This window comes from Sabethes cyaneus, chromosome 3 (genome assembly GCF_943734655.1).
Source record: "Sabethes cyaneus chromosome 3, idSabCyanKW18_F2, whole genome shotgun sequence".
Classification (NCBI taxonomy): Eukaryota; Metazoa; Arthropoda; class Insecta; order Diptera; family Culicidae; genus Sabethes; species Sabethes cyaneus.
This window is the reverse complement of record NC_071355.1, coordinates 253677057-253701160: the sequence shown is the minus strand read 5'-3', so window position 1 is coordinate 253701160 and position 24104 is coordinate 253677057. Positions and strand designations below refer to the sequence as shown.

Sequence of the window (24104 nt, the reverse complement as noted above, 5' to 3'; positions counted from 1 at the left end):
TTGGAAAACGTATATTTAACTCCTTAATGATAAATTTTATCAGTCCTGATGAGGACTGATTGACTCTGAAATGCTTGGTGAGGGCCATGAGTTTGCATGAACTTAGTTTCCGACGTTTGAGCAAGCCTAATATGTGCCCTTTCATTTGGAAACTTCGATTCAGTTTTTCTATTACTTTGCCCTAATACAACCTAATCGACTTTGAAATGTTTGGCGATGGTGACAGAATTCTCATGAATTTAGTTATTCGAAAAATGAGACCTACTTCAACAATCGTTGAAAAGGTTCGTCTAAGTAAGTAATAAAATGACACAACTTGAAAAATGGGATGGGTTAAAAGTGTACCTGAAAACAAAAGTGTTGGAATAAAACAAGGGCTACCTCTCTGCAGTGTTATCATTGCTGCTGGGTATGTCAACGCAAACCATCGTAATGGCACCGAAATCTAGTGGAAAACAACCATTGGAAGAAGAAGAAGAAAGCAGGGTTGCCATTGCCGAAGGTGGTGTATTGCCGAACATTCAAGCCGTTTTGCTAGTATAGAAGTGGTACCAGCCGGGATACGAGCAACCTCGGTGGAGAACGGGTAACCAACCCTGGTGAAAGCCAAGGTCGTATGCTGACAGGGACGGAGGGCTCCTTCGAGCTACGTTGGCCCTCCGGCGATACTGTGGGGTTGGTTGCGGGCTTTGCAAGCCTGAACCACTAAAAAAATCAAAGCAATGGACTCCGTAAGTAATAATAACTCTAATCGGAACAATCGGCAAAGACCCAGGCGACGAAAACGGACTAACGATTAGAAATTAGGAACAAGGAACTGTCGGTCTCTAAATTTCTTCAGAAGTACCCACGTGCTTTCTAAAGAAGTGAAGAGCTGCAAGTTCGACATCGTAGCGCTCCAGGAGGTATGCTGGAAAGGAACGATGGTACGTACGTATAAAGATGGTCATACCATCTACCAGAGCTGCGGTAATACACACGAGCTGGGCACAGCTTTTATAGGGATGGGCGAGATGCAGAAGCGGGTGATCGGGTGGTGGCCGATCAACCCCTGAATGTGCAGATTAAGAATCAAGGGCCGATTCTTTAATATTAGCATAATTAACGTGCACCACAGCCCTCACCTCGGAAGTACCGATGATGACAAAGACGAATTTTACGCGCAGCTGGAGCAAGAATACGACTGCTGCCCAAGACATGATGTCAAAATAGTCATCGGGGACTGTAATGCTCAGGTTGGTCAGGAGGAGGAAATCAAACCGGTGATTGGACGGTTCAGCGCCCACCCGCAAACGAACGAAAACGGCCTAAGACTTGTCGACTTCGCCGCCTCCAAGAAAATGTCACACAAATCGAACACGTTCTGATAGATGGTCGGCACTTTTCAGACATTATCGACGTCAGAACCTATACGGGCGCTAACATCGATTCGGATCACTACCTAGTGATGGTAAGGATACGTCAAAAACTATCTGTTATGAGCAACATACGATACCGGCGCCAGCCACGGTACAATCTAGCGCGACTGAAGCAACCGGATGTCACCGAGAACCGTGAAAACAGCCATTAAGCGAAGAACGTCCTAGGCCGTGTGGCACAGAATCGGCATAACGAATGATTTGACGAGGAATGCCAGCAGATATTGGCTGAGAAGAACGCAGCGCGGGCACAAATGCTGCGTAGAGCCACCCTTCAGAATGTGGAGCGATACAAACAGAAGCGGAAACAGCAAACCCGACTCTTCAAGGAGAAGAAGCGCCACCAAGAGGAGAAAGAGTGCGAAGAACTCGAGCAGTTGTACCCCTTTCACGACACAAGGAAGTTCTATCAGAGATCAGCACTACGATGAACACCTGAATGGCGTGCAGGCGGAAGACCATGCTAGCGGAGGAAGTGACCACATTGATGTAGCAAGCAACGGAGATGTGCCACCCCCATCGATAAGGGAAGTTAAAGAAGCCATCCAGCGGTTGAAGAACAACAAAGCAGCAGGAAAGGATGACATTGGAGCGGAACTTATTAAAATGGTCCCGGACAAGTTGGCCGGCGGTTTGCATTAACTGATTGTCAAGATTTGGGATACGGAACGACTACCGGAGGAGTGAAAACACGGGGTTATCTCGCCTATCTACAAGAAAGGCGATAAGCTGGATTGTGAGAACTACCAAGCGATCACTATCCTGAATGCCAAAGCGCTTTCTCAAGTCATCTTCCATCGACTGTCGCCAATAGCCAATAGACTCGTCAGGCCGGTTTCATGGAGGGTCGGTCTACAACGGTCCAAATTTTCACCCTGTGGCAAATCCTCCAGAAGTGCCGCGAGTTCCTAATTCCCGCGCATCATCTGTTTATTGTGTTCAAAGCTGCATATGATAGTGTAAACCGACAAGAGCTATGGAAAATTTTGGACGAAAACGGCTTTCCGGGTAAGCTTGGTAGACTTATCATGGATGGAGAGCATACGAAGGAAGGGATCCAATGCTGTGTGAGAATTGCGGGTGGACTATCGGACCCATTCGAATCTCGCAGGGAACTTGGACAAGGAGATGGTCTTTCCTGCCTGCTATCCAACATTGCACTTGAAGGTGTTATAAGACGAGCGGCGTTCGAAATGCGGGACACGATTCTCAATAAATCCAGTCAATTTATCTGCTTTGCCGACTACATTTGTGGCGGTGTAACTAGGCTAAAACGCAAAGCAGAGCAGATTGGGATAAATATAAATTCATCCAAAATCGCGAGCGGGAGGAAGCCTGATATGGTCCGTTCAGGATGTTCGGACGGTGGTAATTGACGGGTTCGTATAACTTGGCTCACTAGCAACTGGCACTGGCAATACCAGACCTATTAACAACGGAAGTCGTGCCTATAATCAAAGTGCACATTGTGCAAAATGCTAAATAGACCAGTTATCCTCTACGAAACGTGGACACTGTTACAAGAGGACCTGCGAGCACTAGGGGGTTTCGAACGGCGGGTGCTAAGAAGCATCTTTGGCGGTGTGCAAGAGAGAGCGGTGTATGGTATAGAAACTGACTGAAGAAATGACTTTGGAGCTCAGGCACTCGCGGCCACCTGTCATCATTAAACCTAATTTGCTCAACGATGATTGCTGTGCGTGACTCTGTTCAATGTTGCTCGAAAAAGTTCTAACAATATTTTTTTCGAGCTCAAAATTTAGGCGAATTAATTAACTGTTCGCTACAAACTTGATTGACTGGTGTTTTCGTTTGGCAACACGGATCGATTTCGTGATGATACGATGATAGGTTTGTTGCCGTTTGCTTGCAGTCCATATTTTCTCCAGCGTTCATCGACTGATACCCCGCAAGTTTTCGAGCAAAAGATTCAGAAGTTTACATCGAGATTCATGCCCACTTGGTTTCGACGAATCTAAAATGAGTTGCTTAAGTCATTTCTTTAGTCAGTTTCTTTAATGTATGGAGGCGAAGAATGAACCACGAACTCGCTGAGCATTCAGAAAGTGGCTAAAGCTGGACGGATACGTTGGGTAGGAGATGTTGCTAGAATGCCGGAAAACTAACCTGCAAAAATTTAATGACACCCTGCTCAGCCAAACCTTGTCGTAAGACGTAGTTCTACGTCAAAAAAGTTTTACTCCAATCACGATGTACCCCGGCAAGGTGATGTAGAAGTAACATATCATGGGAATTCCCAAAACATGATGTCTGCTGACGAAGCGTATTTCATCTGCGTAATTTGCTTACCTATGCATTTGTTAGTAGGAATGAAAAGTTCTTTTTTTCTTGTAGCGGAGGTATATTATTATAACACAATGGGCAGAGTGCAAATAGCAAAACCAACCTCCCCCGCACACATTTTGCATCAGTGCTAAAGCTAAGAAGTTAAAAAGAAAAATTCGCACTCACCGCCACGTGCCATCGGAACTTTACTTCCCGCCCGTGTGTGGCTACGGACGCAGCCAAACCGATCGGATGATGCCCACCGGCACAAGGGGCATGGCATGAACTTCTTCCTTTGTTTCTCGTTTCGTATGGATTGTGCGACGAACCAGCGTTCATCCACTTCGGATCGATCATTCACGCGAGTGTTCATTTCTAAGCATGTCGACCACCCCATATCGGCCGTATGCTCTGTGCTGACTGGGCTGGTAACGATGTTGACGAGCTCAGCAGGCGTCGCCGTTCGTTGCACGTCGTTCGTCGGCGATGGGGTGAAGCAGCATGAAATGAAGCACGGCCAGCAAGTGCTCGGCGGCCGCTCCGGAGTTAGTCCATGTCGAGATTCCGTTCAACGTTGACGTTGTTTTCCCAGTCTGCGGGTACGTTGTTGTTGTTGGCGCCTGTTTCCAAACGACGTTGGTTAAAACAGTTCGTCCCTCTTCGGAGAGCATCCAGACTCAGTTAAGTGGTGGCCGCGAGTGCAAGGAATATCCGCGTCCGTTCGATCCTCTTCAAATAACCAAGAGTGAAAGAGAAAGAGAGCGCAAGAGTGAGAAATAGGGAGAAAAAGGCTAGCCTTTTACATGGTGGTTAGAAAGAGCAAGGTGAAATATATTAGTTTTGAAATAAATTATAAAAGCAATCTGCGGACGACCGATCGCTTCCAGACTTGGAGTGAGTGCAGTACAAGTCCCACCATCGCGCCCAATCCCGGCCAGTAGTGGTCAACACAGTGATAAGATTGCTTGCGCTTGATTTGCATACCGGCGCGGAAGTTTACTTAAGCAAGCTATCTATTTGTCTAGGAGTGAAATACAGTGCCTGCATTGCTTATGTACTAACGTAGGTACGTGTCAACCGGAGGCGATTTAGTTTTTCGGGTGGTGAAAAGTGAAGTGAAATTACAAGTGATTGACAAGTGAGTGAGTTAAGTGCGGCTGTTGTAGTGGTAAAGCCGTCAGCTAATTTTGCTGCCGTTGCTGCTTTCGCGAAACTTTTTCTAGCGCAGAAATTGCACTGTTGTGGTCGTGGAGACAGAAAATGGTTCGAATCGAAATTCGCCAAGTACCCGGTTGTCAGTAGCTAACGACCAGAGCGCGTGTTCCCCGAACATTCCTGCCCCCCGGTCGAAAAGCGAGAAAACCGCAAACATTTATTGAGCTGCAACGCGGTGCTGAAAAATAAAAATTACTTCTACTCGATGCATAATTTAAGAGCCGTGATTTTGCGGACAGTAAGCGAAAGAAATAGTTGGATAAGTGTGTGATTTTGGCATATTTTTCTTTGCACCAATTGCGATTTTTTTTGTGCATTTCGGTACGGCTCTCGCTTTGCTCATCCTCGCTCACTTGTCAAAATTCGCTAGAAACCCCGCGAACCGGCGGCGCCTCCCACAACGGTGTTTCGGTTTTGCCCCCTGAAAGTAACATCAGCTGAAGAGAGATTACGAAAATTTAATCTATCCAACAAAATATTACATCAAAGCTGCTGCTGGAGAGCAGAAGAAAACCTACGGCAAAATAAAAGCAAAACAACACAATCCGTGATATACAATTGCAGCGTTTGAAGCGCGCTGAGCGCAGCAAAAGTTTGTAGTTGGCATCCGAGGCAAAAGGAGCTGTCGACGATCGGCGCTGATCTGCCTCTCGGGGCCCGGGGCCAAGAAGACGGCGGCGGACTTACCACGCGGAAAGCGTAGAGCGTAGAAGGTAAGCACTGTGCAGCAGCGAAATTCCATTCCATCCCTGCCGAAACGAACGAGCGTGGATATGCAGTCAGCCTGCCAGGCCAGCAGCAGCAGCAGCAACGCGAGCACAACAACAATAACAACAACTAGTGCGGTGTTGCTCCGGTGCTCTGCTTTTCCCTTTTTATTTTCGTTTTAATTAAATATTTATCGATAAAACAACTGTTTCTCTGACGAACCGTGAAAACACACACTCGAACACAGAAGGAATCAAGTGGTTGTTGTAGTTGTTACTGTTGTTGGTGTTGCTGGGAGCTGAGCTTAATTTCTGCATATGAAATCTATTCACAATCGGTTCGGTTTGGTTGGGCCCAATGATTATTACTAGCGGAGAGTGATCGTACCAATAATGTTTTTAAAATACCGAGCCTAGGTTTTACGTAAATCCGATAGTTTTGAATTGTATTTCTTTGTGCGTTATTTTGCAATGATTGTTTCTTTTGCCTGACTCAAAAGAAGCGGAAACTATGGCATTGCATTCGCGGAAATGAATTCGTACCGCGTACCGGATGGCGGACTTCTGAAGCGAACAGTTCAAGTGTGATGATAGGTGGTATTTAAACAACATTTTTGTATGAGATAGGAATTACCTATTGTTTATGTTGAGTCACTGTTGAACAAAACTAGAACTGACTACGCTGGTCGAGTTACAGTGGTCTGTTGATTCAGTTGGCTTGAACTGCCGGACTTCTAAAAATGGGATAAGTGCTTGTGAACTACCGTGAACGCAGGTAATTCAGATCAACTCCTAATTCCGATCGCTCAATTGCTTTTTAAGAGTTTGAATTAGAAATCATAGTCAATGGGAATCCTCATGATTAAAGCTTGAACTATAAACTTCAAATCCATCTTTTAAAAATCCACTATCAAGAAATCCACTATTCTGTTATAAAAATTCATTGATGGTTTTTAAGGTTATGAGGTAGAAAAGCAAATTTTACACAGTTGTTTTCGATTTCATACGGTCGCATGTACGGTAGGTAGTAAAATATCGAACTAGAACAAATTAAATACTGATGGAACGGGGGAACTTTAAGATAAACAAAGAACTTGGCGTCTGCTGAATACAATCTGAAAATACTGGTGGTTCTTATTCCGATGACGGTGATTCCGAGATTAAATAGAAATTTTATAACGTACATATACGTGGCTTAAACAATTCTTACTCTTACGTGCACGAGAAAAAAATGTTTGGAAATAATATTGCAGACAAAGTTTGAACATTGCCTGAGAGTGATTATTGCTGTCTACACCGGTCTTTATCGTAGCTTGGAATGGAAGGGATGATGCAGAGTTAAGACGACCTACGACTCTGTAACTCTTCCAGAAATAGTACGGATTGAAAAAAGGGTAAGATACTAGTCAGGATTCAAGCGAATGATGCGACTAAACTTTTCTGAGCGACTCCAGTTTATAAATATGTTTTCACTTCAGGCTTGTTCTTTAGCTCCGAATTTTACTAAGCTCGACCGTACAACTCAATGACAAGATGGATAAGAAACCGCAAACATTCTTTGCGGCATCCAAGAAAACTTGGCAACCATTTTGCCGCTGTGAAGGTTAGTGTGGCATTTCGATCTATTTAGTCATTATTTTCACAAAGCCGTTTTTGGCAGAGCTTTACTTTCGGACTGTTTTGAGAATCCGTCAAACACCTCTACTTTTAGCGTAAGAACTAAAAGTAAAAACTACAAAGTCTTTTTCGAAATCTAAAACTGCTCCGATTCAGCACCATATTTCTGTACTTGTTCCTTTTCTGAAAGTTATTGAGGTGCTTCATTCTGGGTTCACTGACTTTTGAATCACTGAACCGATTTTATAAAATTATTAAACAAATAAAAGCTAGGAGTAATCAGTTTTCATGAAAAACATCGGACTAAAGAGTATTTTTTTGTGATAGTAAAATCATAAAAAATACTCGTGCTTTACTTATTTTTATGGTAGAGGCCAAAGACCCCAATTTTTAATGTATTCCAGCGAGCTGAGGTTTTCAAACTTTGGAGATGTACAATTTTAGAGTTTCAGAGATTACATTCGCCTCTATGCTACTTACCGATCGGACACAGATCTGATCTGAAATTTCACTTCGATCAGTATACAATGTATGCTATAACACACGTCGATCGGAATGTTTCAGACGAGGAAATAGGTATTCCTGGCTCCTATTGGATTAATGAATTTTAAAATTATCCCAACTCAGAAGGAGGGGTCCTAACGCTAAGATTTATAGAAAAGAAACATATAGCGGCTGCCAACAGGGCCTTCTACGGATTACCTACCCTTACTAATCCAGGATTTCTACTTTTGGAATCTCGAGGTTTCCAATTCCACAGTGAACGTACCGAGTTATACGTATCACGGGGATTCAACTGTTGGATTCTCGTATAAGAATCCTGGTTATAAAAGTAAAGCATTCTGCACGAATCATCTGCAGAATTCCTCGACTCGATTTCCGAATATCACCCTTCCCTTCCCTTCTTCAGTGTATCAACATGCTCTCATAGACTCGAGAAACCATCACAAAAAAATAAAATTAGTTCAACTAACCTGCTAGCCGTAATCAGATCTGGCAACTCGAAGCGCTAAACATTGCATTCTATAGTTTCTGTTACTTTTGGAGCAAGTTGGTGTAAGTAGGGGATTGTCCCTTGTTGCGAAACGGCCCCGGTTGTGAAACACCTGTAATTTTTAACGTTTTTATTATCCTAGTGCAGTCAAGTTACTACCAGCGTCTAGTCTCATAGTAATATAACTTTTGAGCAAACAACGGTTAAACTTCAACATTTACAATACTTTGTAGGAAAAGTGTTTGAAAAAACACCCAAAAAAGTTTTTTCGCCTGTTTTGCAATTGATTATTTTGTGTACCAAACGGAATAAAAAAACTCAGATAAAGGCATATAAGCTAAGTTTTCGACCTCTATTTCATCACACAGACAAATTTTAGGTGAAACAATTGACTCAAAAATTATTATATAATTTTTTTGCAATATGGCCACCGCCCCGGTTATGAAACAGTCGAGTTCCCCGGTTGTGAAACATCTAGGAAATCAATTATTTTATACTTCAATGATCGTACATTACTTCAATTGGGGCATTATGAGTTTTTATGGCAGCAGGATTCATTTAGGTTTAGAAAAAACTCAATTCCTTGTAACACATGTAACAGGCCAGCGCATTTGAAATGCGCCAATATGATTGCTTGCTTTTTTTACATGCATTCATTGCGATTCAGATTTAGATGATAAAACGCAGAAATTAATTGATGATTTTGTATTTTTAGTATTTTTCATGAATAAATGATTTTAATTTAAGATTTTCCTTCGATATTTCTATATTTTCTTTTCTTTTCTAAAGATTTCCCGAGGTGTTTCACAACCGGGGACACTTTTCTTTTAGCCACAAAAAACCATGTTTTGAATTTTTGCTATAACTTTTGTGTTTTAGAGAAAACCCATATACTTCCTTTGGCAAAAAGATAGGTACATGTTTAAACTTTCCAATGCTTCAAAAAGATTTAAAATTGGATGATCCGATTAAAAGCTATGGCCAAAAAACAAAACCTGTTTCATAACCGGGGACATTCCCCTACTAAATACTGAGATTTCTGCCCTATTAAAATTCATCACTGTATTTTCACTTTTTCGCCGTTGTTTTTTCTTTAATTTTTTTCGGTTGTTCCATTCATCACATCACTCGCGAAACTTAACTTGAAACACAGAAAACTTTAATTTACCACCCGAACAGTTATATGCTAAGATATTATAATGATTTTGCCCAAACTGTTCACTTGAATTGATATGAAAAACTTTACTTCGTTTCAATTGCAATTCCGAATCCGCGACCCGTCGTTGTTGGTACGTTACCAAGGAAACGGAAGTGATGCCATATTTACGTTGAGCGTGAAATTGGCCAATAATTTTCACTATTAAATTAACGGTCGTAAAGTGTCTAAAATATTCTTCTCTAATATAATTCTCTGATAATAAAATTTACCGTAAACAACATTTTATGTGATAGAATTACTGTCGGATCTAGTTCAACAGCGAAAATAGATACGCGATTCTACGTTGCATAATTGTTCATCACAGATTATTACCTACTACTAGCAGCTTAGCATAAACAAAATGATAGTGGAAACAAGTACACTCAAGTCGTTTTTTACGCGAAATTCCGAAAATCGCGTAAAAAACCGCGTACATTCCGAAAATCGCGTAAAAAACCGCGTAAACTCCGAAAATCGCGTAAAAAAACCGCGTAAATTCCGAAATTCGCGTAAAAACCAAAATTTTGCGTAAAAAATACTTTGAAAGTAGTACAATTTATTCTCAACATATTACCGTGTTGGGATGATGCCTTCAATTAAAATAACAATTACTAAACGACATAGTAGCAGTTCTTAAGTAAAGGCTTACAGCAAAAGAGGACTCACCACAATAGATCAAAGAACTGGTCGCAGTGGTTCAAGGTCCCCAACAAGGAAAAAAACTACAAGATATACAGCCCTAGGGGTTGCACGAATGGGTGACGTAGGACTATATCAGATCGTTAAATCAAAGACTATTGTAAACTGCGTTTCTGGCATATGTATGTTCATAAGATTCTGTGAGTGCCATTGTTTAAGTGAATGTTTTAAAGAGAAGAGCGAAATATTCAGATTCAATTCTTCATTAGCGGGAAACCAGCAGTCATTAACTTTTCGTCGGAAAGCCCAATTTCGTAAGCAGTTTTTCGGCCCAAAAACGGGATTCTGTTTATAAAAATGTAAATACTGCATTCTTCTTGCCAATCTGAATACAGGGAATATATTTTCATAAACAGAATTTTTGTTTCAAACAAAAAAACTGCTTTTGAAATTGGCAGAATCAATGACGACTAATTTCACCTTAAATGCAATGGTGGCTTTGAAAATACATAGACGGGGGTTCAAAGGTACAACGCTTACAACCATTGAGACATAAAAAATTTCTTTTAAGAATCACTTGTGTGCACCATAAAGGTTGAAATCGTAATATATGACCTCCAGATTATTATATTAAATATGAATATGCGTAGCCTGACATGTTTCAATAATCTTACTTTTACTCGCTTGTGACCTTTAAATGGGTCATTGGTTTCAAATAACATTAAAGCCAATGCACGTTCATCGCAATTATGACGTGCCATTCCTTCTCTTTTGACATGAATGGCAAGGGCAACAGGCACGTAAGTTAACGGCGTTGATTGATTGTCTTTTGCTCCGAGAAGGTTTAACTAGTTTACTTTCACAGCTTACCGCTTGTTACATGGCAGAAAATATGGCACATACGCAAAAATTTCTGTTTTATTTGTATGAGAGTTCTTATCCGCCTCCACAGGGGTAAGGAGTTTCAAACCATCATAAAATAAATTCATGCCTGTCGTGTCTCTCCTTTTAATGATTGAAATTTTCACGATTTGGAGCATAATTCAGCTCCAAATCTACCATCGACACAACATGATAAACATGATATTTTCAAAGCAAGTCTTGGAAGAGGTACGTCGCATCTTTCATCCATTTCCAATCGAGTCCCCAAGCAACAATTTTGTTGTATAACAGCTTATCAAGCACTTGCATCACGGAAGTTAGCTGTACAATAGCTGAATAAGCTATTCTTAAACAAAAATGTTTGTTGGGTCCCCGTTCGTCCAAATTTAATTCACGTGGGGCTCTGAGATTCACAAACGATATCGGCTTGTTTTCCTTTCCAAAACACAGAAACAAAGCTCGCTCAAGTTGTCTTCCGAAAATACCAGCATAATGAAATTTCTAGACTACTATCGAAGTCCCCTATCGAAGTCCGCATACCAGCATATTTTACAAAGCATTCATGGCCCTCCCAGAGACGCTAGAATCACGCACACAAGCGTTTTTTAAGGTCTTCGCAGTGGCACTCAAACCTAGCATACAAGCAATTTTCATGAGCTTTCCAGAGGCACTCCAATGACGCACGCAGCAATTTTTCGTGGCTTCCCCAGATGCGTACAAACCACGCAGCACGCACACCAGCGAATTTCAAAAAGTATTCTGCCTTTCCAGAACGCACGAATCAATTAGACGCGCGCAAGCGTACTTCTTTTTCTTATCAAATGCACTCTTGCATTCGGTTCCGGCCGCAAAATTAGGCACTGTCTTCGCCTGCGCACTACATGAAAAAGAACCACATTATCACGCAATTGAGAAAACATATCACAATAATTTTCTTAAATTAATGAGGCGCCAGCTTCATTTTTCAAAACACCTTCGGCAGCACTTTTTTCAGAAAGCCGTGCTCATCCTTTGGGAGCAATATTTGCGCCATTGTCGTGTCTCTCCTTTTAATGACTGGAATTTTCACGATTTGGAGCATAATTCAGCTCCAAATCTACCATCGACACAACTTTCTAACTCCGATGAAACACGTCCGTCCAAGCTTACATCGTCCAAAAAACTGCCTCTCTTGTTTCGCGCAACGCTTTTAATAAACTCGCAATCGCAACCGCAATTCGAAACGAACGATTCGCTCTTCTTCCCTCTGTTCTGCTCAGACAAGAGAGTGTTGGGCCACGCGTTTTGTGCGCACGATGCATGATCTCGTTCACACATGCAGAGAAATTCTTACACTCATACCAGTAAACCCCCATTTTGTAACACGGAAAGGAATACAAACATTTATAACCTAACTGGATTAATTATCCAACCAATTTATTTTGCCTGACACATTCCCTACAATGCCTACATAAACCCCCACATGCCAAATTTGGATCCATTTGCTTGATTAGTTCTCGAGTTTTGAGAAAATTTGTGTTTCATTTGTATAGGAGCCCCCCCTCCTACGCCGTCCATAAAATTGCTCTCTCACCCCTCCATAAATTTCCTGGTCATTTTATCTTTCCAACGACATAAGTAGTTTAGTAGTTATTAGCATTTGAAATCTCTCATTCCAACGTTACACTTCTATTTTCGTTTTCACAAACTGCTGCCCAGTCCCAGATAGTAAACAAAGACGTAGTCCTACGTCCAAAAAATCTACCTCCTTTCCGCCAATTCTCCGGGATGTCTCAAAGTGAAACTGGCTCGAAAAATGTTAACAAGCTCGAGCATTATAATGCTATCCGCTTTCTGTAAGAAATGAGTAGAATACCAGCCGGATCTGGAGATTTCATTGGTTTAAAAGAGTTAAGTACCTCCTTGATCGAATCCTCCGACTTGCTTACGTTTGGCATATTATGCAACGACACATTTCAAAGCAGGCTGGAAGGCTTAATTTCATCGATTTTTTTCTTAACACTTTACACTCAACATTTAAATAAAAGAGGAAAGGAACAATACAAAGTATACAACTATTTCTGAACAGTCAATTGTGTTGTATAAAGCCAGGGATTGCCCACTAGAATTTTTAATATTTTTCTCTAGTCATTACCAAGCGAGAGGCCTCCCTGAAGTGCGAGGCTCCTTTCCACCGCACGGGTTTGCCGGCTCTGTCTTGAACCATGAATCGTTCAACAAAAATTGTTGTATGGAAATGCCAGAAAATTTTCGTCAAAATTCGAAAACAAATTTTCGGAAAATTTTCAAAGGCGATGAAAAACTCCAAAGGAAAGTTTGAAAAAGCTATACCGTACGTCATAGAAAGTTTTCAGAATATTTTTTCCTTTGTTTTAGGATGTTTTCGTTGTAAGTTACTTGAAATCACCCGTGAAACTCATGTTAAAACATATAATAAAGGATCGATTCAAATTTCAATAATTCAAATGTTCAATTTAACACTGTACAAGAAAAAGTAACACCGTTACCACAGGTTGGACTATTTTTAACATCAAGTAGGCGTTTGTGTAGGTACTTGAAGCATGTGCTATCTAATAGTTATTCTAATAGTTTTTCCTTGGGTTAACTGTCAAATTGGCGTATGCGTTGACGCAGCATTCAGTTTAGCCATTAAGCGTTACATTCATAACAGTTTCAGACCCGCTCTTCAAAGTTTTGACAGTATTTCATCGGTTTTGAACAAACAAATATTAAAATTTGAGTGGCTTTCTAACACATCGAAAAAATCGAATCAACTTTAAACGACTGGTATAGTGATTTAATTCTGCACCAAATCGCTCGAATTTTGTCATATTCATACACTGTATTAAAATAGATGAATTTTAATCCCTATCATTATCAAGTTGGAGAGCTCTGCTATAAAACATCGCTCACGAACGCGAATGCGCGATGCGTAATATATCCGATCTGCTATACCACAAGAATGTTTGGAATTCCAAAACACGCTTGCCTTTGCTTGCCAAGGCAAGAGAGCCCGGTCGAAAAAACGGTGCCGCTGCTCTGCTACTTTGTTGCACTTTTCGATTATGCTTTCACGACAGCAGCGAAGACGACAACATAGAATAATCTCGTTTTTTCGGTTCTTTCGATTCTGGTTCTACCTAGAAATTAAATTCCGATCTGCGGAGACAGATGAAAACAAACTTCGGTAGCATTTTTGTTGAATGACAAAAACGATTAACAGTTTTGTGGATAAACCACCAGCAGCAGCAGCAGCAGCAGATACGAGCGTTTGAAGCTTCTCACGATAATAATAAGTGAATGAGGGTGATTAGTTGTTCTTTTTCTGGGTTTTTGCAGCTGTTATTGGTTGCTGATGACGATGATGATGATGGTGATGATGATGATATGATGATATTATATGTTGGCGTACCAGCGAGCACCTGATGGTACACGGAGGAACTTATTCAACCGACAGTAAGCGCGTGTAACCTGTACTGACTGACTGGGCTCTTTATACTTACATTCGGAGGTTGTTTTTTGCCGGGTTTGCATCTTAACCATGCTGCTGGTATGGTACCATAAAAGAAGGAATAACAAGCATTTTTGTCGGCTGAATCATCTTTGTTTGCAGGGTATTTTTCGCCAGTTGCGTTGTTGAGCGGAAAATAAAACTGGTTCTTTGTTGAGCCTTCTGTGAAGGTATTGCCGGAGTGTTGTTAAACAGTCGACTGGTTGTAGGTCTGTTCGTATTATAATGGTAGGACAAAACATACGATTCTCTTGTTATGCCACCTGCTTTACTGTCGCTTTAATTGAGTTAGGATTTTTCACTTGAAAGCAGATTCTGTGATTACATCAGAGCACTGCCCCACAGGCAGACAAGAGCACACACCCGCTCAAGTTCAAGTTTATCAAATCCGGTCCAGCTGTTGCATCATCCTTTCCTACTTGTGCCCATTTTGAATTGCCGGTGCATTCACTATGAGCTGGTTTTCACTCTGGCCTGGCACATCGCTTAACTGGCTTCACACGAAAGAAGGCTTGCCAACATACTTACTTTGGGTCTACGGGCGGGCGGACGGCGGCCGGTAAATTGCTACCGTGCAAGACAAATATGTACGGAGCGAAAACGCAGCTCACCAGAGGAGGACGTCCAGCATTTGTCAAGACATGAAACAAGATGTATGTATGCTCGTTCACCCGTTGCCAGAGTTCATTGATTCCTCGACTATGTGATAATTGCATCGATCTCCTCCTGAAATAAGCCGGTTCGCGAGGAATGAGGCCTCCGATTTTGCGCCTTCGGGTACGACCCACAGAAGAGGCAGCAGTAGCGTTCGAAGATATTTCAACCTTTCCTGGACTTCGTTCCCGGCTAAGAACGAAGTGAAAGAACGAGAAGATGCGCATGATGATGATGATGATGATGATGATGATGTTGGTGATGATGATGTTTGAGTCGGTGGTTCCTACGTGACTACCTGCCGATCAGGCCCAAGTAGTGCGCATTACATCACATGCCATTCTCGCGTGAATCCTGTCCCTGCGGTGCAGGTTGATGGACGGCAGGGCATGGAAGAAGCGTGCAATGATGAGCGATGCAATTTCAAAGAGATTAGTTTTTCCGCAGGCTTCAGATCTATACAATTATTGTGTGAGGAATTTCTCCTAATAGCAATTTATTCTCGTCCACCAGCCCGCCGCTCCCAGCATTGGAATGTTACGCTCATCCGCGCAGAGAATGACCAGGCAACTATTTCTATCGTAGTAATACATATTCTCTGCAACTAAGGAGGATTATTACACTCGGGAGCAATTACCGGGCAGGCTTCTGTACACGGTACTATGGACGGGTAGAACTGATAGCAACATCATCCAGCTTGGGCGAGGAACGGGTCAATGTGATGCGAATAGCAGGATGAAAAATGTGCTTTCCTATTTTTAGGATCAATCTAAATGCACAACCGTCTGAGTACGGCGCACGGGGGGATTGGTTCGAAGATAATAAATACTGTTTGCACTGTTGCAACCGTGCAGTTTACGGTTATATTGATCCAGCCTTCGGTATAATTTTCCTGCATGCATATTCAGGAGTCACGCCGAAGAAATTACGTTCGAGGGTCTTCGGTGTAATAATAAATGCATTCCATTGGCATTGAATCAAGGGGAGCACAATAAAATTCTATTAGCTTCGAAAGAAATGGTGAATGATTAATTACCGTTTCCAGTTAAGAGCGTTGTAATTCCTAGCATCAATGCGCTTATTTTTCATGATGCACTGGAATTTCGCATTTCAGATGAAAATTATCCAGACGGTTGGATTGTCTTGGAAAGGTGCGGATATTATTTTCTTGAGTTGGTTGTACTATTCTTTTTAGAAAAGTAAAGCAATATTGATTTGCTACCAAAACGTGCGTGGACTCGACCCACCTATTTTAACAGAACAATCATTTTCATGAGAAAACAAACAAACATCTACACTTCTTAGAGGTAGAGTTTATGTCAAATCTGAAATAGAAGTTTTAACTAACTTTATACTATCCTAAGAGCATTCCCCGCACTTTTTGTGCTGTTTTTGGGCCAGTTTGCGATGTCCATCCCAATGCACTATTCATTATTCAAGCAGTGGCTGAAGCGCGACCGCAACTATAACAGCAATTGACTTCAAAAGCACACGCCTTTGTCCATCAGCTGATCGCGTCTCGCGAATGGCGTTCAAGTGGCGATGCATCATGCCGAGAGCCGAAACGTGGCGTAACCGAAAGGAAAATCTAGCCTGTTGCCGAATTGTATATCTGGGTCATCTGAGCAGCAAAACATCGCACCGGTCGCCACTTGGGATTCATACGTTCGCGGCAGTGACTTACGATGTCTCTTTTGAAGGGTTGTTTTCGTGTAATTGATCGACAAAAATGATATAAGGTGGCAGCGACATTTTGGCCTCCTTCAAGCGTTTTCAAGGTAAAGCAGAAAACTTTTCTTATGAAGTGCAAGAATAGCACTGGCTACTCTACGCCACAAGGAGTCACGAGCGGCCAATTATGCAAAAGCCGGCCGGGGTTTCATCGACGGAATGTGCAAAAAATATACGAGTTATCCAATATGAAGCAATGTTAGGATAAAGCATAATACTTATCGCTGTGCAAACCGGGAGTTCCAGCTGGGAAAATGGTTGACGGCTTTCGGCTGCTGCTCTGAACTGTATCGAAAGTATTTGCTGCAAAAATGTCTGCAGACGTGCGTACCCCGGTGTGTAATGAAGAAAAACTTGACCACTTGACTTGTGGGATTTCAAATAACACACAACGTTTGTATTGCTCTAATTATTTTGCATGTGCATGTTGGCAATCTCCAACTCCAATCTTCGTTTATTTATTTCTAGCTTATCCACGTATCCACCACAACATACTGCAGTGAACTACAAGCACAATTTCCGGCGATTATCAGCAGCGTTATCCAAAAGTCCAAAAATATCTACCGCGCAAAAAAAATACTCACTCACCGTCAATTACCGAGCATCTACGAATCACAAATCACAACTAAAGCTCTTGAGCGGGGCCTCGCGCTCGACCGTTTAATTCGGCTTAAACTTATGAGAATTGCGTACTTGACTATTTCTATTTAACCTGCTAGGCGAACGCGTTTGCGATTAATTTATAGTCATTGACAATTGGCACAATATGAAAAGCGAAACAAAAAAAACATCACTTCATACACATTCTTTCCCAGCGCGCTGAACAGGAAACCGCCGTCGAGTTCATCATAATTACTCGACAGTCTCGAGCCGGATATGCAAAGACTAACCATCTCATCTCGGCTAGGAGAAATAGACCCCCACTCCGGATAATTTGGTAAATATTGCGCAATCATCTCCCCGAAGCACTGAAGCACACTACTGGGCAATTTATCAATTCAGCAGAGCCGCGGCTAAATATAGTGCTAGCAGCATATCCTACCGGAGCAAGGCGAAGCACAGAACAAAAAATCAACAACTGCAAAAAAAAACACCTTCCGACGATGACCATCATCAAAATGACAATGGCAATCGTAGAACTTCTTAACGAATTCTCAACTCAAGTATGTTTGCGCACTTGTCTCTGTTTCATAACGCACTGCTGGCTGGGCCCGGCCAGTTGTGCAGCGAGATTCTAGTCGTTTGCCTTCTTCCATCAGGGAAGAACTCCCACGATCGCGAATGCGAAGACGATGACGAGATGACGGTTGGTACCTAGGTAATAATATTCTTCGCGTTCCTCCGGACACGGGAAGCTCGACAAAGCCAAATTGGCCGTTCAAGTTCAATATTTTGTTGTGACAATGTATATACGAAATTGTTTGTTTTCCGACCCGGTGCGCGGCGACGCCGCCGCCTGCTTGGTTTGTCTACGCGGTCTACAGGTTGATTTATTTACTTTTTTGTCAATAGTGGAGGACCGTTCGCAATCTTAGTTTCCAGATTCCGTTCACTGATTTTTCGTCCTAAACTATTTTTCCATGCTTTGCGTAATTCAGAACACAATGAATGGATTTCTATGAACAGAATGTTTTTTTCGAGAAAAATGCGTTCAAAGTTTGCTGTTCTGTATGGTTTGCAGCTATAAATTGTTCGAAATCATCTCATAACACTGGCTGTTTGCAACATTTATGTAGTCTTATTAGAATAAAATCTAGCTTAGAAAATTCTTGATCGTTTGGTGTCATTAACTCATTCTTTTAAACTTTGCGATTTGGTCTGGTCTGATTTAACGCGGACCAAATGAGACGAACGTGCTTTTTCGCGGACGGTAATCGTTGACGGCGACGAACCAGAAGTAGTAGATCAGCTCGAGTGTGTGGGATCGCTGGTAGCCGCGGACAACAACACAAATAAGGAGATCCTGCGGCATATTCAAGCAGGACAACGGGCCTACTTTGAGGTTCGCCAAACGCTGCGATTAAGAGGCATAAGCCACCTTAGGAACCTGACAATGTACAAACCCCCTATTATATCGATAGACCATGCTCACGGAGGAATTACGCGCCTTTGCGGACGACATTTGACGAAGTACAAGCTGGAAGCGAAGAGTAGCGGAGGTGCATGAATCAAGGGCAACATACACTGCTTGGGAAGATTACCAATGTACATGTGGTGAAAGTCGGTAAACTACAGTGAATCAGTCACGTCGTAAGGAAAACGGTTTTATACAACAACCCCACCGACACCGGCGCAGAGCGACTCAACGTGCGAGATGGCTCGTCAGGGCTAAAGCAACATTTTTTATTTTTGAAGTAAAAAACTGCGACTTCAGAGATGCCTGGAAAATGGGCGACGAGGAACCCAAGATCGAATTAAATAGGGCTTAAAACAGCACGAACCACCCCGACTCTAGATTCACGACGCCGACGAGGATAGTACAATCAACCCCGTACATTTTCCTGTGTTTTAAACAATAGCTGGCTGTGAAATTTCAAGCTTGAAAGTGTATAACAAATTTTCTCCTGGGGGGGGGGGGGTTTGAACCCCCAAACCCCCCCCCCCCCCCCCGTCGCTACGCCCATGTAGTACGTAGTACTGGTCCCAAGCAACAATGTGAGTTTTATTGTACTCTTATGGCGGTTTTCATGACCAATTTTGGTCTTAAATGCCATCATAAGAGTGTAATAAAACCCAAATTGTTACTTGGGGTCCAGCGCCTCTGTGGTTCAAAGGTACACGGGTACCAGTGAGCGACACGCTCTGGCAGGTGTTGTGGGTTCAAATCCGGTTATAATCTCTGATTACAGCTTGGTTCGACTCATGCACCTTCCAGCATTGGACAAAAGATAGGAGTCACAACGACAACTTGTTAAGCATAGCTACCTATTACCCCCCCTTCCTTTCCACCCTTCCCCTTCATTCCCGAATAAAAAAATCCTTCTTCATTACTTTCCCTTACCGTCCCTTCATCAATTGTAGAATCATCGTTTCAAAAAAATATTAATATATGCCTGACCGTATCTGCGTAGTATTTGTGCGAGTAAAATGTTCGATTAATTTTTTATAACGGTAGTTTTTACAATAAAAGGAGGGGACGGTAGTAGAAAGTAATGAAACGAGAGTGTTTATAGTCTCCAAACAGAGTGGGACAAGACGCGAAGGAGAAAAAATGGAAAATTAAATAGCAATGCAGTCTAATTTGTCTTATGTCATATTTGATTTCAAGTCCCATTTCTTATTCAGTTCCAAGTCTAAATTCTATTCCCATTTCAGTTTTGTCTTTAACCTTCCGTTACTCGTGCCAACTTTTGTAACACCAACTTTGTATTTTGTACAACAATCTTTATCTCGGAATATCTCGGAATCCTGGCTATTTAGAAAGTTACTGTCTTCAACAAAGTTATTCAGTTAGTTAAGACCTATCGTTTAGGGGATAGAATTTTATAAGTTTGTCACCAGGCAGCGCCAGAACTCGCTGTAAACTGTACATCTTACAATTGCGGCCATATACAAGTTGCTGCATTCGGAAAGATCCTTTAATCGTTCCTAAATGATATAGCATTCTATTGATTAAATTTTGTTCTAGTAGTTATCGTGTTTTCTTAGATATTTTCCACATAAATCATGTCATCACATGATAACATTTCTGCTGTTGGCAGAAAGTAAGGCCTCTGTGGTCAGAAAGTAGGGCTGATGTGATGTTTTGATTTACTTGGGCAGGATGTTTAGAAAGTTTTTTGCACAGTGATGATACATAGTGTGAAAATTGGATACTTCCGTTCATCAGTCTAGCATTTTTGGTTCACTAAACCATTTTCTGAAAACAGGATCATACAAATAAACAGATTCCGTAGATAGAACACATTCAGAAAACTAGCCCATACACTAGCGCCGTGAAGTCACGAAATTATAAACTTTTGCACACCTGCGAAATGGCCATCAACTGCTGAATAACCATTTTCCCTTATGAAGAAATAAGAGAAAATTCCAGTAGGGACCAAGTGCGGTACCACTCACACGCCGCTTGCATCGTTTTTACGATTTCGGTTTATGTTCAGCTGTTTTGCTGAACAGTTTAAAGCATTGTATTCAATAATGATGTCATTTTGTTCATAATAAGTTTATTGAAGAATACATTTTGGTTTGACATCGATTTGTTACTTTAAAACAAAATGGCATCAAAAATCTACAAAATACAACAGCGCGAGTAACGGAAGGTTAAATCCAATTTCTCCCAAATGTCCGGTGTTTTTAACCTAATCGGCCGGTATTTTTGTAATAAGTACATTCGCTTCTGGTATCAGTTCGCTTTTGGAAACAAACCTGAACAATGTATGGATTCTTTTATTTTTCAGATAAAACAGAAAAGTTTTTGAATCATTTTAAGTGGAAATGTATCGCATATTACCGTCCTCCTTAGAATAAGCGATAAGTTGAAAACCTTGATAAATGCCATTCGTACAGGTTAATTAAAAAACGGACGAAATTCTACGGAAGTCTATGGAACACGAAATATATATAACGAAATTAAGGGTGCTCCAACCATGATCATAATTATTCTGTACATTTTTACCCGTACAATTAATTTTGGCAAAAATATTATTAGCAATAGTTCCTATAGCACCAAGGAACGATATAACGATTTAAATAAGGATAAATTTCTCAAGCTCAGGATCTCAAATGCGGTTTGCGATCAAAATTGAGTAAGACAGTTTCAAATACCGACTCAAGCCGTTTTCTGATAAAATAAACCAAAAATTTTGTGAAACAAAAACGTATCACGAAAAGTTTCGTCCGATGACTCCAGGTAAATGGAAAAAACAAAAACGAAGAAAAAACTGGCTGCGAACAAGTTTCTACTGCTGTTGCACCAGGTAGCAGGATTCAGCTAGACAGATATTTGAATACTAGCCATCACAAGGTGAATCAAAACAACTAAATTTACTTTGTTCTGCAAGTTTTGCCATCAAAATATAGATCAAAATCTATGTCATAATTTGCGTAAAACACCAAACAATCGGTTGTGCGTGAATATTTTGGTAGTGGAAGTGAAATACCTACTAAGCTACAACGCATTACTTTAGTGTTGCTTTTATATCTCGAATGCTACTGTGCAGCAGCAGAGTTTTGTGTGATCGATATTATTATTATTACTGTTTTGCAGGTTCCTTAACCACCAAATTGCGCCTTCGTGAGGAATGGCTGTCTATTCATATAAAGTTTGACACCAACCTTGCCCTGCAAATTAATTGGAACGTAAATTGTTCCAAGTTGGTCAACGTCAAGCTCCTGGATTGTTAGAATTTTCGGCCACAGTTCGCCGGCCACTGAAAATTGCACATTTCCAGTGGTAGTTGTTTTAGTTGTTTGGTCTGGTGACAATGATTTATGCACAAAGTGCTTGACGCCCTCGGCAGTGGCCTGCCCCATTCTTCTTGGCCGGTTCAGAGTTTCAGCGAATGTGCTTTATGCATGGATTAGACAAAATATGACATTCTTTCTGCTGACTAAGGTTCCTCGCCTTTCCAAGCTGTGCCATTTGCCAATTCTTCGCGCCCTTCCTTGGCATCCATATCCAAACAAACTTACACAAACACACACACACACACACATCGGTCGGAAGGATCGTAAACAATTTATATTTTACCATGGCGTTTTTTCGTTGTTGTTGGTTCATAAATTGCATTCTTTCTATTTCGATACGTGTGCCGGTTCGTGTGAGAGTTCTACCCTGACTGACGGTGGTGGCGCGGCGGTGCGGTAAGCCTGCGGAACATTTTGACCTAGATTTTCACTTTTTCCTTCAGCCGTCATCTAACTGGGTGGTTCCGTATCGATGGTGGATGCAAACGCTTTTGGGCAATCAATACTGGTTACAGCAATTGTCTAGGCTAAGTGTGGCTAAAAAGGTTTGGCTGAAAAAAAACTGCAAAGTTTGTAGTGATTTTCAACCGATGATAATTCTTTTATTTATAAGCTGAGTCAGCCAATAAAAGCTGCGGGTAGTAAAAGAATGTGATGAGTAATTGAGAAGGACAAACAATATGCTGCCAAAATGTACAATCATCTGAATTAGGTATAATACAATTCTTTGATTCTCAGTACCGAATATCGATTTGAAAGATTCCGGGCGCCATCGGAAGTATTTAAAAATCATTATGCGTTTGATTTCTTTATATTCATTCTGTTTGGCGAATGCAAAGATTGAGCCACGAAAAACCCGCAAAACCAGCTTTCGGTTCTCGGCATTTGATCAAATTCGGAGTACTAAAAGAAGAGAAAATTGTTCTAAAAATTAATATTTCAGTTTAAAAACCTGTATTGATTTGTATTCGAATTTTTTTCATGAATTGTACCAAATTAGCAAATTCGAAATTTTTCTCAGCCGTTCCAAATAAAACTCAAAACTTTTAGGCAACTGGTAATTAGCGAGCCCGATTATTTGTTTCGCGTTAACAAGAGTCTCTCAACAGTCTCTGAATTTTATAATTATCCTACATGTCTTTCAACGTAGAAAAATCATGAAATTCAGAGTCAGAGAATAGAAGCAACGTTTAATTATTTTCAGAGCTTGAAAAAATGAAAACTTAAAGTGCACTTGCATTTTTAATTCCATGCACGTTGAAAAAATGAATTCCCCCAGAACCGATGAAAAGCACGTTAAGCTCATTATTGGTTATCGTTCACACGTACGTGGTCCACATAAAAGAAAATAATATCCATCGAGCCAGAAAATTGCTTGGAAGCTGCGAATGATTCAGTGGGCAGGAAACGACGCGTGACAACCGGCCAGCGCCAGGATGCTGCTGTGCTGTGCTGTGCGAACGGTGACTTTAATCTCTTGTTCGCTCTCTTATCACAGAGGGAAATAAGGCAAGCGAATAACACACGTGCGAAGGGGGGCCGGCCATATAGCCATAGTAGCCAACCGGTCGCTTTGTCATTCGTTCACTTGCAAACCGGTATCGTAAAAGCCATCGTGCCGAAAGTTCCCAGTCGTCGTGCCGAGCCGGCTGCGGACGCGAAAAGGGAAATATTTGGAATTTTTTACACGCGTGTTCTTTTGAGTTATTTTCTCTGCGGTTTTGGTTTTTCTGCTTTATGGGGCATTTCTGTCGCCACATCGGTTCCGACTCTTTATCTAGATGACAGATTTCTGTTAGTCTGCTGGGGAATGACAAACGTCCCAGTGTTTCTAAGGCATGCGGCA

General features: G+C 41.5%; 1 protein-coding gene across 1 annotated transcript in view; it reads left to right on the top strand.

Annotated features, from left to right (window-relative positions):
* Positions 1-4290: 4290 nt before the first annotated feature.
* LOC128741235 (uncharacterized) overlaps positions 4291-24104 on the top strand; it is a 54865-nt gene continuing 35051 nt past the window's right edge. The window contains exon 1 of the mRNA XM_053836882.1: positions 4291-5632. The gene's annotated coding sequence lies outside the window, so the exon portion shown is untranslated. The remainder of the gene's footprint in view (positions 5633-24104) is intronic.